At 42.0% G+C, this 14,484-nt stretch overlaps 1 protein-coding gene across 1 annotated transcript in view; it reads right to left on the bottom strand.

The window, feature by feature from the left end:
• The window catches only part of LOC132829035 (uncharacterized), a 50,816-nt gene extending 37,035 nt beyond the window's left edge, over positions 1 to 13,781 (bottom strand). Inside the window, exon 1 of the mRNA XM_060846308.1 lies at positions 13,686 to 13,781. The gene's annotated coding sequence lies outside the window, so the exon portion shown is untranslated. The remainder of the gene's footprint in view (positions 1 to 13,685) is intronic.
• Positions 13,782 to 14,484: the final 703 nt, after the last annotated feature.

Here is a 14,484-nt window from a genome sequence, read left to right as displayed (position 1 = left end):
CGCCTTACACTTTCCTTTAAAAATAAGAAAAGGCTGTGGTCTAGACTATCCTCTAAGACTATTTTGAAGGGGTTTGGTCTGGTCCACATTGGTGATTATTGGAAACTTTGCAACCAACCCTGCCCTTGTTACTAGGCAGGACTGAATTTAGTAAGCATTAGAACTCAAATTCAGCATCATGGAACTGTCCGTTCCCTGCATTTACAATGTTTACAGCTTGCTATCTTGTACGGTATAGAAGAGGATTTCACCACAATTGGAGCTTCCTTTGAAGTTTGCCTAACTCATTTCCAACATAAGAACAGGGGTTCAGCCACCTTTTAAAATAAAAGGGAAGGCACTGATGATTGAGATGAAGAGTTTTCATTTTTAATTCAGTGAGATGTGAAGCTATGGAATCCTCTTTCATAGAGAAATGTTGAAGTCCAGTTATTCTGTATGTTTGAAGTAGAGATTGACAGATCATTAAATCTGACAGTTCACCTGCATTGCACCTTCCTTCCAGCACAACGTTCTGCTTGGATTTGTGACACCCATAAAGTTAAAAATGTATGTTTAGTCCCCAGTGTCCAAATCATTGCTAGACATCTGAGGCTGAAGTACCAATCCTTGTGATACCCCACTGGTCACAGCCTGCCAACGTGCCAAAAACTTATTTATTCTACTGTCTGTTTTCTAGCTGTTGCCAATCATTAATCCATGGCAGGACATTACTTCCTACATTGTTAGTTTTAATTTTGCTACTTGATTTATTCTGGAGGCATTTTATCAAAAGCCTTTTGAAAAGCCAATATATGCTATGTCCATCAACTTCTCTTCATCAATTCTGTTGGTGACATGCTGAAAAACTCTGATAGGAGATAATCACCAATGCATCTACTATCACCATAGCTACTTCTTTCAACATTCGGGGATGTAGAACATCGAGGCCTGGGGACTTAGCAACCTTCAGTCCCATTAGTTTCTCCAACACAATCTTCTAACTAACATTAACTTCTTCTAAGTCCTTATTCTCCACTGTCCATTGGATTCTTAATACACACATATCCTATTCTTCCTTTCTTTACTGCTATTTCTGGGAACTTCATATGCCTTTTTTTTAACCTTGTACAATCTTTAAGTTCCTTTGTTAGCCACAGTTAACTGACATTTTCCGGGGGTTTTGTGGCTTTAAGGAATGTGGTAAACTATATAATAACTATTTATAAATAAAGGCTATCCATTGTTTATGTACCATGAAACAAAGTTTTGTCCCAGTCTATTCCAACCTCTTACCTTCATAATTTTCTTTGTTCAGATTTAACTCCCTGACCTCAGAGTGGACTAATTCTCTTTCAAAAATAATGTAAAATTCTATCGTCTCCATCATTGCTAAAAGTTATTTATCAAAAAGATTTTTAGTAGCCCTTTTTCATTACAGAATGCCAGGTCTAAAACATAATTACAGAATCACAAGAACTGTCACAGTGCAGATGGAGGCTATTTGGCCCATTATGCCAATCTCCTGCTTTCACCCAAATTCCTGCGCATTATTTCTAATCAAACAATCATCCTAGACCCTCTTGAATGCTTCAATTGAATTTGCCTCCATCACATTTCCAGGCAGTGCACTCCACTCTAACTATTTGTCGTGTGAAAAATGTTTTTCTCAGATCACTGTTGCTTCGCTTGCACATCACTTTAAATCTATGCCAGCCACCCCCCCCCCCCATTTATGTTCCTTTTACAAGTTTAAACAGATTTACACTATCTATTCTATCTCGTCTGCTCATGATTTTGAAAACCTCAATCAGATCTTCTCTCAGCCTTCTTCTCTCCAAGGAGAATAGTCCCAACATCTTTAATCTATCTGCAGAACTGAAATTTCTCATCCCCAGCTTCTGCTTTCTCTCTAGCACATTCACATCATTCCTGTATGTAATATTCCAGCCCGAGTGTAATAAATAGCTTGTACAAGTTCAACATCACCTCCTGGCTTGTTCTTTAATCAGTTGCTCAATGTGTTGCTCTAGAAAAACATTCCAGAAATTCTTCCCTACAGGTTTAGTGTTCATGGTATTTACCCACTCAATGTGCTGGCTGAGGCAGACTGGGGAACTACCTTCTATCAAAGGAAAGAAAACCTACTTTACTGTTGTTCGTCAAATAAATGCCAAGGACTCACGTTCAGGCGGAGAACACAAGCAAACACCCTGTCACTGACCACATTAATTACTTCTCGGAAATGTCACAATATTTTAAAGTCTTGTTCAGAATTGTTCAAATGCCCGAAGAACAGAAACTATTATCTTCTCCCTTCTCCTCAACAACTTCCCCCATCCTCAAAAACAGACAGAAATGAAAAATGTCCAATCTGATGGATTAAAAAAAATCATTCAGGAGATGTGGGTGTCACTGGCTGGGCCAGCATTGATTGTCCATCCCTACTTTCCATAGGGAAGGTGGTGGTAAGCTGCCTTCTTGTACAGCTGCAGTCTCTTAGGTGTGGGATTACCACCGTGCTGTTAGGGAGGGAGATTCAGAATGGCGATATATTTCCAAGTGAGTGGCTTGGAGTAAACATGCAGGTGGTGGTGTTTGTATGTATCTGCTGTCTTTGTCCTTCGAGATGGAAGTGGTCGTTGAGTTTGAAGGTGCTGTAGAAGGAGCATCAATGAATTTCTGTGGAGGATCTTACAGATGATACACACAGCTGCTACTGAGTGTCGGTGGTGGAGGGAATGAATGTTTGTGGATGTGGTGACAATCAAACAGACTGCTTTGTCGTGGATGGTGTCAACTTCCCGTCATGTTGTTGCAAATTTCCATCACACGCCTGACTTGAGCCTTGTAGATGGCAAACAGGCTTGGAGGAAGCAGCAGGTGGGTTACTGCCTAAACAATTCCCAGCATCTAATCTGTTCTTCGAACCAACGTCATACGGCTAGCCCAGTCAATTTCTGATCAATGGAACTCCCCAGGATATTGATCATGCTGCTAATGCAGTTGATGGTCAAAAGATTTTGATTAGGTTTTCTGCAGAGATCCAACAACAATATTGATCTTCCTGTGTGCCAGGTATGATTCTAAGCAGTGGAGAGTTTTCCCTTAGATACCCTTGACGCCAGATTTTCAAGAGCGCCTGATGCTACACTCAGTCGAATGCAGCCTTGATGTCAAGGCCTGTCACACTCACCTCATCTTTGGAATTCAGCTCTTTTGTCCAGGTTTGAACCAAGGTTACATTGAGGTTAGGAGCTGAGAGGCACTGGAAGAACCAAACTGGGTGTCAGTGAGTAGGTTGTTGCTGAGAATGTGCTGCTTGATAGCACTATTGATTATTCCCTTCCATCTCTTTACTGATGGTAGGAAGAGACTGACTGGATAAATTTGTCCATGTGGAAACGATGTGCCACGGTTGACAGCACTGGGCCTGCTGTTCCAGTCTCTAGTGCCTGAAGTATGCCAGTATATCAACCCAGTTTGATTCCTTCTTGAGTTTTCTGCTGTGGTTTGTGACAAGTGTGTCGAATTTGTGAGAGCGGTCAAGCACATTTGGTAACATTCCAATAGTTTGATGATTACTTAGACTCGATTTTACATTTCAGATGAATTAATTACATTTAAATTCCCCTCATATCAGGGTGGGAATTGAACCCAGGGCTGCAGAGGTCTACCCTGGATTGCTGAAGTATGACTCCTGTGACATTACCACTGCCCACACAGGTCATTAGGTTGGCTTACCACTATCTTCTCAAGAACAATATTAGGGATGGGGAATAAATATAGGTCTTGGCAGCAATGCCCACCTGTCTTGAACAAACAAAAGGTATCTTGCTTGCATGCATCTAATTTCCTTTAATCACGAGATTACCTATAATGTAGTTAGTGGGCTAGTGTAGGTTAGGTGGGCTTGGATCGGCACAACATTGAGGGGCCAAAGGGCCTGTACTGCGTATTTTTCTATGTTCTATGTTCTAATTACCCACCATTTGTGCTGAACCATCACCGGTCTCCCCTTTGTGATTCTTGCTATGACTATGAGAATGTATGAGAGAATTAAAGGTATAATACAGGCTTCATTTGTAAACCAGTCCGTACAAATAGTCAATCATTCCAGCTCTTACTTCAAAAGTCGAACCACAGTGATGGCGTTTCCTGTTTAGATGAACATTAAATCCCCAGCAGGTACTACCCACTTTAAAATTACAGCAGCATTTTATTTCAAAATGTCAAACCAATCACTCGTGGCCGATATTTGTTATTAATGTCTTCCTAGACTTTATCACAGTCTGCTTCAGGATTAATTAAGTCCTGAAGAAGAGTTACACCCGCAACGTCGACTTCTCCACCTCCTAACGCTGCCTGGCTTTTCCAGCCTGTCTATTCAGGATTAATTACAGCCCCCAATATAGTGTCAGCTGCACATTTTGAAGTTTGCACTTCCAGTTCCTGAGTGGAAATCCTTGATGTAAATGGTGATCTCAGCACCAATCCCCAGGGAAAATGGAGGGGGTTCTCCTCTATCTTGTTTGTGGCTCATCCCTTTCCACTTGGAGTCAGTCTGGACCTTTCCTCTACATTGGCGATTCACCAGGAATGTTGCCTGAGATGGAGCATTTCAGTTCAGGAGAGATCTGGATGAGCGCAGTTTGTTGCCTTTGGAGCAGAGAAGGTTGAGAGGGGACCTGACCGAGGTGTGTAAGATTATGAGCGGCTTTCAGGGGGTGTGTGGAAAGGAGCTGGTCTCCTTAGTTGAATAACAAAGGGGCATTGTTTTAAAGTGAAAGATAGAGGTTTAGAAGGGATATACAGGACGATCATTTTGCCCAGAGGGTGGTGGGAGTCTGGAAATGCATTGCTTGGGAGGGTAGGTGAGGCGGAAAACTTCACAACCTTTAAAAAGTATGTGGATGAGCACTTGATGAATCATAACATTAAAAGCTATGGGCCTAATACAAAAAAAGAGGGTTAGTATAGCTAGGTCAGTGCATGACTGGATGGGCTGAAGGCCCTTCTCTGTACTGTATGGCTTCATGACTATGACCATTTTCTACCAAGTTTCCATCTTGACCATTGCTTTTTATTGTTTTGTAGCCTGCTTGCTATTTGCCGTCTTTATTCTCAGGCTGTGGGTGACATTACCACATCAGACTATATTGCCTAATCCAGGCTGCTCCAATTCCATTGCGTGTTGATTGGGAGTTGCAATAGTCACAGAGTGAAAGAGCTTGACAGTTTACATTCCAGTTAATGGTTTCAGTCAGGTTACATCACCAGCTCTCATCTATCCTGTGGAGCTGAGACTTTCTTCTCTCTTGCTTGTAGATCATCATCCCTTTCCACCTGAAATCAGTCTGGAACTTACCATGAGACAATCCAAAACAGGAACAGCAGTCAGCCATTCAGTCTCTTGAGCCTGCTCCTCTATTCAATAGAATCCTGGCTGATCCGACATTCCTCACATCCACTTTCCTGCCTTTTCCCTTTAACCCTTGATTCCCTGACTGATCAAGAGTCTATCTGTCTCAGCCTTAAATATACACAAGGACTCTGTCCCCACAGCTCCCTGTAGCAAAGAGCACCAAAGACAAACAATCCTCAGAGAGAAGGAATGCCTTCTCAGCTCAAGTCCTAAATTGGCGCCTCTTCGTTCTGAGACTATGTTCTCCAGTTGTAGACTCACTTTGTGTGGGCAGGTCATATCTTACTAACTTGATCCAATGTTTTGAGGAGGTGATCGAAGTGGGTAGAGCAGCGAATGCTGTCTACATGGATCTAACTAAGGTTTTTGACAAAGCTCCCTCGTGACAGGCTCATCCAGAGGCATGCATGGGATCCACAGTGACTTGGCCGCATGGTTTCAGAATTGGTTTGCCCGTAGAAGAGGGAGTAGTGGGAGAAGGGTGTTTTTCTGTATGGAGGTCTGTGACTAGTGGTGTTCCGCAGGGAATCCATACTGGGCCCTCTGCTGTTTGTGATTTATATCAATGAGTTGGATGAAAATGTAGATGGGCGGGTTAGTAAGTTTGCAGATGAGACAAAGATCGGTGGAGTTGTGAATAGTGTGGAAGGTTGTCAAAAAATAGATATAGATTTAGATCAGATGCAAATTTGGCAGATTTAGTTTTAGCTGTCTCAGTTTTGCCAGGACCCGATCCTTTTGTGTCCAGAGTCTGATATTGTCAGCTGTGACTATAAGTGTGTCCACAAAATTTAAAACCATTACAGACTCTTAATGATGGTAAGTGTTGCACTTTGGGAGATCAAATGTTAAGGAAACGTTAATGAAAACACTCTGAACAGCATTGATATACAGAGGAATCTTGAGATTCAAGTCATATCTCCCTGAAAGCAGCCACACAAGTAGATAGGGTGGTAAAGAAGGTGTATGGCATGCTTTATTGGTCAGGGAATTGATTACAAGAGTCAGGATGTCACGTTGTAAGTTTTATAAGAGTTTGGTTAGGCCACAGTCAGAGTATTGCATTCAATTCTGGTTGATACATTACAGCAAGGATGTGGAGACTTTGGAAGGGGTGCAGAAGAGGTTCCCAGGATGCTGCCTGGATTAGAGGGTATGAGCTATAAGGAGAGGCTGGAAAAACATGAGTGTTTTTTTCTGGATTAGTGAAGGCTGAGGGGAAACTTAATAGAAGTCTATAAAATTATGAGGTGCATAGATAGGGTTGATGGTCAGAATCTTTTTCCCAGAGTTGAAATGTCTAAAACTAGAGGACATGCATTTAAGGTGAGAGGGGGAAACTTCATAGGAGATGTGAGGGGCAAGTTTTTTTCCACAGAGAGGGGTAGGTGTCTGGAATGCACTGTCAGGGGTGATGGTGAAGGCAGATATGATAGGGGTGTTTAAGGGACTTCTAGATAAGCAAATGAATATGCAAAGAATGAAAAGAAATGGACCAAAGGCAGGCAGGAAATATTAGTTTAATTTGCCATCATGTTTGGCACAAGTGCCTGTTTTTGTGCTGTACTGTTCTATGTTCAATGTTATTTGTCAGCCAGGGCTCCCTGCTTGGACCAGCTTAATAGTTCCAATCAGAGAACTCATATTCTGTGGCCATGCCTCTTGCCCATATAAGGCCATTCCCATGGTTCCTACAACAAACCTTGCCCCCTGAAGTAAACTGTCTCTCTTGCTTAGTGGAATTGTGTACTTGGAATCGGTGTTCCTGATGCCATTTCACCTTTCCTCCTACACCAGATCCAGGGAGCTCAGATTTAACCTAGTGTGGAGTCTTCTCCCCAGTAGCAACTCTGCTGGAATATCCCTGTAGTTGCATGGAGATGGTGCTATAATCAAATAGGAACTGGGACAGTTTTAAGTCAAGCCAAGCTGTAAGCTGTTTCATGAAACCTCCCTTCAAAGTTTTGACAGCTTTTTCTCCCAGACCATTAGATGGTGGATGGTGGATGGTATGGAGCTGAGCTTATACATTCAACTTTAGGGCATACTCGAATTCCCTGTCAGTAAAATAAAAAGATGCACAAATTTTTTACCTTTGTTGCTATGTTTAATGGATGAACTCACTGCATCTCCAACCACTTTGAGTGGGAATCCACAATGACTAAGAATATTGAGCCCATGAAAGGACCTGCATAGGACCTTCATCATTCCTTATGCCCGAAACGTCGAATTTCCTGCTCCTTGGATGCTGCCTGACCTGCTGCGCTTTTCCAGCAACACATTTTCAGAAAGGACCTGCATAGTCAATGTAACCAAGTCTAGGGTTTGCCCAGCCATTCCCACAAATTTTGGGAGTCCAGGCAGTATTTTTTGTCCTTTTTGCATTGCCCCATCAATGCGCCTCTGTCTGCAAACCATCCTGGCCACCAGACATAGCCTCTCATCAACATCTTCATTTTGGAAATCCCTGGATGACTCTGGTGGAAGTTAGCCAGTATCTGGCTGTGACCTTTGCTTGGGATAAACACTCTTGCTTCCTATTATAAAATGCCATCCTCTCCTGTGATCTGGTCTCTCTGGGTCCAAAGAGGTTTCAGTTCTGGCTGTGACGGCCTTTTGGTTTCTCCCATCACCACCAGCTGTCTCAGGTTTGCCAGGTCCGGATCCTCCTGCATCCAAAGTCTGATATTGTCAGCTGTGACTGCAAGTGTGTTCAGAAAATTTAAAGCTATTATGAACTCTTACAGTGATGGTGCATCTACCAGTGGAAGACATGCATCTGCAGTCACTACTTGGCCTCCCAGGTGGTCTTCCAACTTGTAATTAGATGGACTTAATATTAGAGCCCATCACTGAATTTAGCCTGAAGCTATGGGTGACACTGCCTTGTCCACTTTAAGTAGATCCATCAGAGGTCTGTGGTCCATTATTATTAACAAATTTACATTTACAAGTTATTGGTGGAACTTTCTGACTCCAAATATGACTTCCAAACCTTCCTTCTCTATCTGGATGTCCTTACACTCTATATTAGCATACACTATTGAGTGTTCCTCCCAATGGAGTCACATATGGTCTAATACTACCACGATGCTGTGTGGGGAGGCATCGCATGTCAATAGCAGATCTCACTTGGGATCATAGTTTGCCAACATCTTACAGGATAATAGCTGTTTCTTCTCTTCCCTGAAAACAATGGCTTGGCTATGTGACCATCTCCAAGGCTAAGCTAATGCAAAAGGGGCCAAGATGGTGGCCAGCTTGTATATGAACTTTCAATACTAATTCCCCAGCTGGAGGAAAGAACTAAGCTCCAGTTTAGATGTGGGACTGAGCACCTTTGGTCACTCTCACTTTATCTTCTAATGGATTTAGCCCAGTCTTGTCGACTTTGGAGCCCAATTAGGTCACCTGGAACACACATTTTTTTCCTTCTAAGATGTATGCCCAGCCGGAAGAAATGTCTTAGGACTATGTCCAAGTTCTCTAAGTGCTCCTGATTGGTCTTTCCTGTTATTAGTACATCACCTGGACAAATGGCGAACTGAGGTAGATCGCTTTCCATCATCCTTTGAAAAATTGCTGATGATATCCCAAATGCCAATCTCATATATTGGTACAAACTCTTATGGATATTAACTGTAGCATACCTCTGGGAATCTTCATCTAATCTCAAATGCAAGTACGCATGGCTTATGTCCAGTGTCATGAGGGACTGCCCTTTTATCAGCTTTCCATACAAGTACCTTATGCGAGGGATTGGATATTTGTCCATCTGTGAGAAACAGTTTACCATTTGTTTAAAATCCCCACAAAGGCGAACTGACCTGTTGTGCTTTACTATTGGTACAAATGGTGATTCCTTTGTTATCCAGTCTTCTGATTTCGGCTTCTAGTTTTACCTGGAAGGCAAATAACACTGGGCGGGCCTTGCAGAATCGTGGAATTGCTTCCTGGTCAACATGTTAGGTGGCCTTGGCTCCTTTGATAGTCCATAGATCTTCCTGTAAACTTCCAGCTATTCAATTCACTCAGGCAGCCATTTTGAATCGAAAAAAGTTGAGCCAATCCGGGTGAATCTTTCACAACTAATTCCATCCCATCAAGCTTAGGCCAAGCCTTTTACTACAATCAGTGGGAACTGAACCAGCTGCTTCTCCTAAGAGACCGGAACCGAATTTGTACCCTTAATCTGTAAAGGTTCCCCGGTATTGTTTTGCTGTCTAGCCAAGGTCTTGTGCAAATGTAAGTTAGAGTCCAGAGTGAATCTTGATAAAGACTGGTTCTGCAATCACTGAAATGGCCGCGCCATTATCTACGTTTATTTGAACTGGCCGACCAGTTAACCACATGTCTATTTTAATTGGTTCTGATTTTGATGTTGCTAAGCAACTTAACTGTTCCAATTCAGATGTCAATGTGCTTTCCAGGGTATGCACTCTCCCGGATACTGGCCTATAAGTTCTCTTACTTAACTTAGGTCGACTGGGACTCTTTTTCTGTCTTGCCGGCCTGGATCTTGAAGAAAATTTTAACTGTTTGGCAAGGCTTGGCTTTGTTTTGGGGTCCTGCTGTGGTTTGAGCTAGAGTCCTATTGTGATATGTCCTGAGTGAGGCTATGCAATTGCTTTCACTCAAGTCATATTCCCCAAGCTCAGTTGGACCAGCGAGGGTTTCCACTTCCACTATCCTGCAACTCATATGCTCCACTCGCTGCATTTTCCAATGATAAAGCCAATTGTAGTGTAATTGACCAGAATCTGATCTGGGGTGAGTAACTGAGCTCCGGTCTCTCCAAGGTCTGTCTACCATGAACAAACACAAGTCAGGGGAGTGATGAAATACTCTCCAATAACAACAACAGACACTATTCAGGAAAGGCAGCCTGCTTTAACTGTCATCCCATCCACCAACTTCAACATGCATTTCCCCCACCTCCAATACATGCAGTGGGCACAATCTGGAAAATGCAGCTTACTTAAACAGCTCCATGACCTCAGAAACCTAGGACAAAAGTATTAGACCCATGATTACTGTTGGTTCACTGTCATGCGATCAAAATTCTGGAACTTCACTCCTAACAGCATTGCACGTGGCCTGCATTGATGGACTCCAGCGGTTGAAGAAGGTAGCTCACCCCATCTTCTCTGGGGTAGTCATGATACGCAAAAAACGCTAATCCAGCTAGTGACAAAAGAAACATAGAACATTGGCTCCCCACCTCAGATCAGAGAAAGAGAGACTTCACTCCACATTCTCATTATGAACATAGGAACAAGAGTCGGCCATTCAGACCCTTGAGCCTGTTCCACATTGAGTGTGATTGTTGACCATTTATGGCCTACCTCCATATACCTGCCACATATCTATAGTATAAACCATACGGTATAGAAGCAGAATTAGGCCATTTGGCCCATTGACTATTTTGCCATTTGATCATGGCTGATATGTTTCTCAATCTCATTCGCCTGCCTTCTCCCTGTATTCATTGATCCCTGTACCAATCATTAACCTATGTATCTCTGTTCTAATGTCTTGCCCTCCACAGCCTTCTGAAACAATGAGTTCCATGGATTCACCACTATTTGGCCGAAGATATTCCTTCTCATCCCAGTTCTAAAGGGTTGCCCCCTTCACTGTAAGGCTGTGCCTTTGGACCCTAGTCTTTCCTACTCACAAAAACATCCTCTCCATGAGCACTCTGTCCAGGCCTTTGAGTATTCTGCAAGTTTCAATCAGATCTCTCTAATCCTTCTAAACCTCATTGTGAACAGACCCAGTGTCCTCAACTACTCCTCATATGACAAGCCCTTCATCACTGGGATCATTCTTGTAAATTTCCTCTGGGCCCCCTGCAAGGCCAGTACATCCTTCCTTAGATATAGGGCCCAAAACTGCTCACAGTATTCCAAATGCAGTCTGACCAGAGCCTAGTACAGACTGACCAGCACATTTCTGCTCTTGCCCTCTTGAAATGAATTAAATTGACCTTCCTTACTGCCAAATGAACCCACATGTTAATCTTAAGAGAATCCTGAACTAGGATTCCTAAATCCCTTTGAGCTTTAGATTTCCAAAGTGTTTTCCTATTTAGAAAATAGTCTATGCCTCTGTCCTGTTCTTCAACCTGTGATGATGTTGTGGCTTTTATTTTGAAGAGAGGTTTTGAACACTCTGGGTTAATGTAAACAGATTGGGAGGCCCTGAGGCTTTTTTAAAATGCAGTGTTAATGGGTGTGGCCCACTCTGTCAGATCAGGATTTCTGAACAGCATCAGAAGCTATTGGGGTCTCAACAGAATTGGAGGTTTCAGCGAATGTCTCCTGGCTGCTACAGTATCTGAATTTTCTCTTGATGTTTTTTTCCTCCTGGATTGGAGAACTGCATGTGAGAATCTGTGTCTGAATTTTCCTTTTTTGCAAAGGGATGTGTTTATGGGATGTTACCATATTGGAACAGTTAATTAGTAATAGTTACTAAGTCTTATTATTCTGTTTAATTTTCCAATAGAGTTAAGCTATTCTAAATTCTTCTTTCTTTGGTTGTATTTTAACTACAGTGTTTAAATAAATTGTTTTGCGTAATATCGAGTAGTTTGACCAGTCGCATTGCATCTGGAACAGACACTTTATATTTGCCTTTAAAATAAGAAAATATTAGGATCGACGCTACCTTCTTAAAATGTTTTGAGGGAGTCTGATCTGGCACATAAGATTACCAAAGTGCATAACCTCACACATTCCTGCACTGTATTCCATCTGTGATTTCTTTACTCACTCCTAGCCTGACCAGGTCCTTGTGCAGCCTCCCTGCCCCGTATCTTGTCCCTCTATTTTTGTGTCATCTGCAAACTTAGTAACTATGTTCTCAGTTTCTTTTTACAGATCGTTAATGTATAATGTGAAGAGTCGTGGTCCCAACACTGAACCCTGCGAATTTCACTAGTCACCAGCTGCCATCCTGAAAAAAAAACTCCTTTATTCCCATTCTCTGCCAGTCAGTCAATCCTGTATCCGTGCTAGTACCTTTCCATAACACCTTACACATATACCTCTGTACATCTCACAAGACCTTTCACTTAATGGACATTTGAACATACAAGCAGTACGAAGATCATGACTGCACTGATTTTAACATCAACTCTATATTCCTGTGTATTCCCCAATAATCTTTCATCCCTTTGATCATCAAGAATGTTTGTACCTCTTCATTAAAGATATTTTAAGATCCTGCTTCCACTGCCTTTTGAGCAAGAGAATTCCAATCTCACAACCCTCAGAGAGAAAAACAAAATGCTTCCTCATTCACATCTGTCTTAAGTGGACAATTTTAAATCATGATCCCTAGTTCTAGATTCTGCCAGAAGAGGAAATAACCTTTCAATATTCACCTGATTCTGTTCCCTTGCGAAGATATATCTTACAAAGTCACCTCTGATTCTTGGAAATTCCAGATGATACAATGTCCAGTACCTCCTCATAAAGCTATCTGCTCATTGCAGGTGTAGTAAACCTTCTTTGAACTGTTTCCAATGCACAACATCCTTCCATAAGTACACTGATCAGTATGGTTTTGGTCTGGTGTTTTTTAAATTCATTCACAGAATGAGGGTGTCGCTGGCTAGGCCAGTATTTATTGCCCATCCCTAATTGCCCAGAGGGCAGTTGAGAGTTAACCACATTGCTCTGAGTGTAGAATCACATGTAGGCCAAACTAAGTAAGGATGGCAGATTTCACTCCCTGAAGGACATTAACAAGCCAAATGGATTTTTGTAATAATCAACAATGTTTTCATGGTCATCAGTCGATTGTTAATACCAGATTTTTTAACATTGAATTCAAATTCCACCATTTGCCATGGGGGATTTCTAAACTAGGTCCACAGAACATTATCCAAGTTTCCGATTAATAATCGAGTGATGATGCCACTGGGTCCTCTCCTCCTATTGATGCTTTCTGGATTCAATCACTCTAAGGTTTAATTTACTTTGGTAATTTTCAGGTTTAAGCTTTCCATAACTTGTTGAAAATTCCAAATCAGATATCTGATTAGACATTCTACTGATCTATGACTCGAGGCTATCTCTGGCAGTTAGTTGTTTGAAGCTCTGTATAATCATTTCCCTTATTAAACCTGCCTTTAATGACTCCCGATTGGGTTATGTGTACCTCAGTCAGACGAGTCCCCTTTGTTAAAAAGTAAAGTTTAAATTCATTCAAGTCCAAATCTGTTAGACGATTCTCAAGAACCAGACGATATTTCCATAATAACATCACTAACCTTCACAGCATTACCCTCGACCAGGGTTCAAATCGTTTTCTCCCAGTCCTGAAGCTGCTCACCTGGCCCCATCTGGTCAGTCGCGTTTACTGAGCCCTCTGGATTCTGTTCTGATGTTTAACCTTACCACGGTGTCGTGTCTGCATTTACCTGTGGGTGGAACTCTATTCAGGTGCTATGACTCACACCAGGAAAGAATAGATCCCATCTTTTTCACATTTAGACTGAGTAAGCACTGAAAGAATTAACTGTTGCAATGCCCCACTGTCTGGGAGGAAAGCTGATCAGCGTTTTCAAAAGTAATTTCCTCCAGCAGCTCTGTTAATTAGCCTGTTGAGGAAAATAGCCCCTCAAATTCTCTTGAGGGAGTCTGGGTGTGGAGTTGGGAGGCAGTGGGAATGTATCACACATAGGCACACAAAAGGTGGATTCTTCAGAATGTAAAATGACAGCATTTCCATATGGATTCACATCAAATTACATCAGAGATCATAAATAAGCCAGAGCATAAAAGATATTTATCCAAACTCTTCACTTGCCCAAGAAGAAAGTAAATTTGCAAGTCTTAACGTTTGCAAGTGATTTGACAAATTAAGACCAGAGAGAAAATGGTCAATCATGAACAAAATTGTTTGTTCTCTACTCTGATCCAGTTTCAACTGTTCCTACACAGCATTGCATGAGGGTTAAAATTCCCCTCCAATAATGTTCACACCATTTATGATCAAAACAACCAGATAATGCAGCTTTGCTTTAGATATCCAGCGAGTTGCCACAACCTATCCATTGTGAGAGCCTC

Source organism: Hemiscyllium ocellatum, chromosome 28, assembly GCF_020745735.1.
Source record: "Hemiscyllium ocellatum isolate sHemOce1 chromosome 28, sHemOce1.pat.X.cur, whole genome shotgun sequence".
NCBI lineage: Eukaryota > Metazoa > Chordata > Chondrichthyes > Orectolobiformes > Hemiscylliidae > Hemiscyllium > Hemiscyllium ocellatum.
Note: the sequence above shows the minus strand (reverse complement) of the source record. Positions and strands in the feature narration are given on the sequence as shown.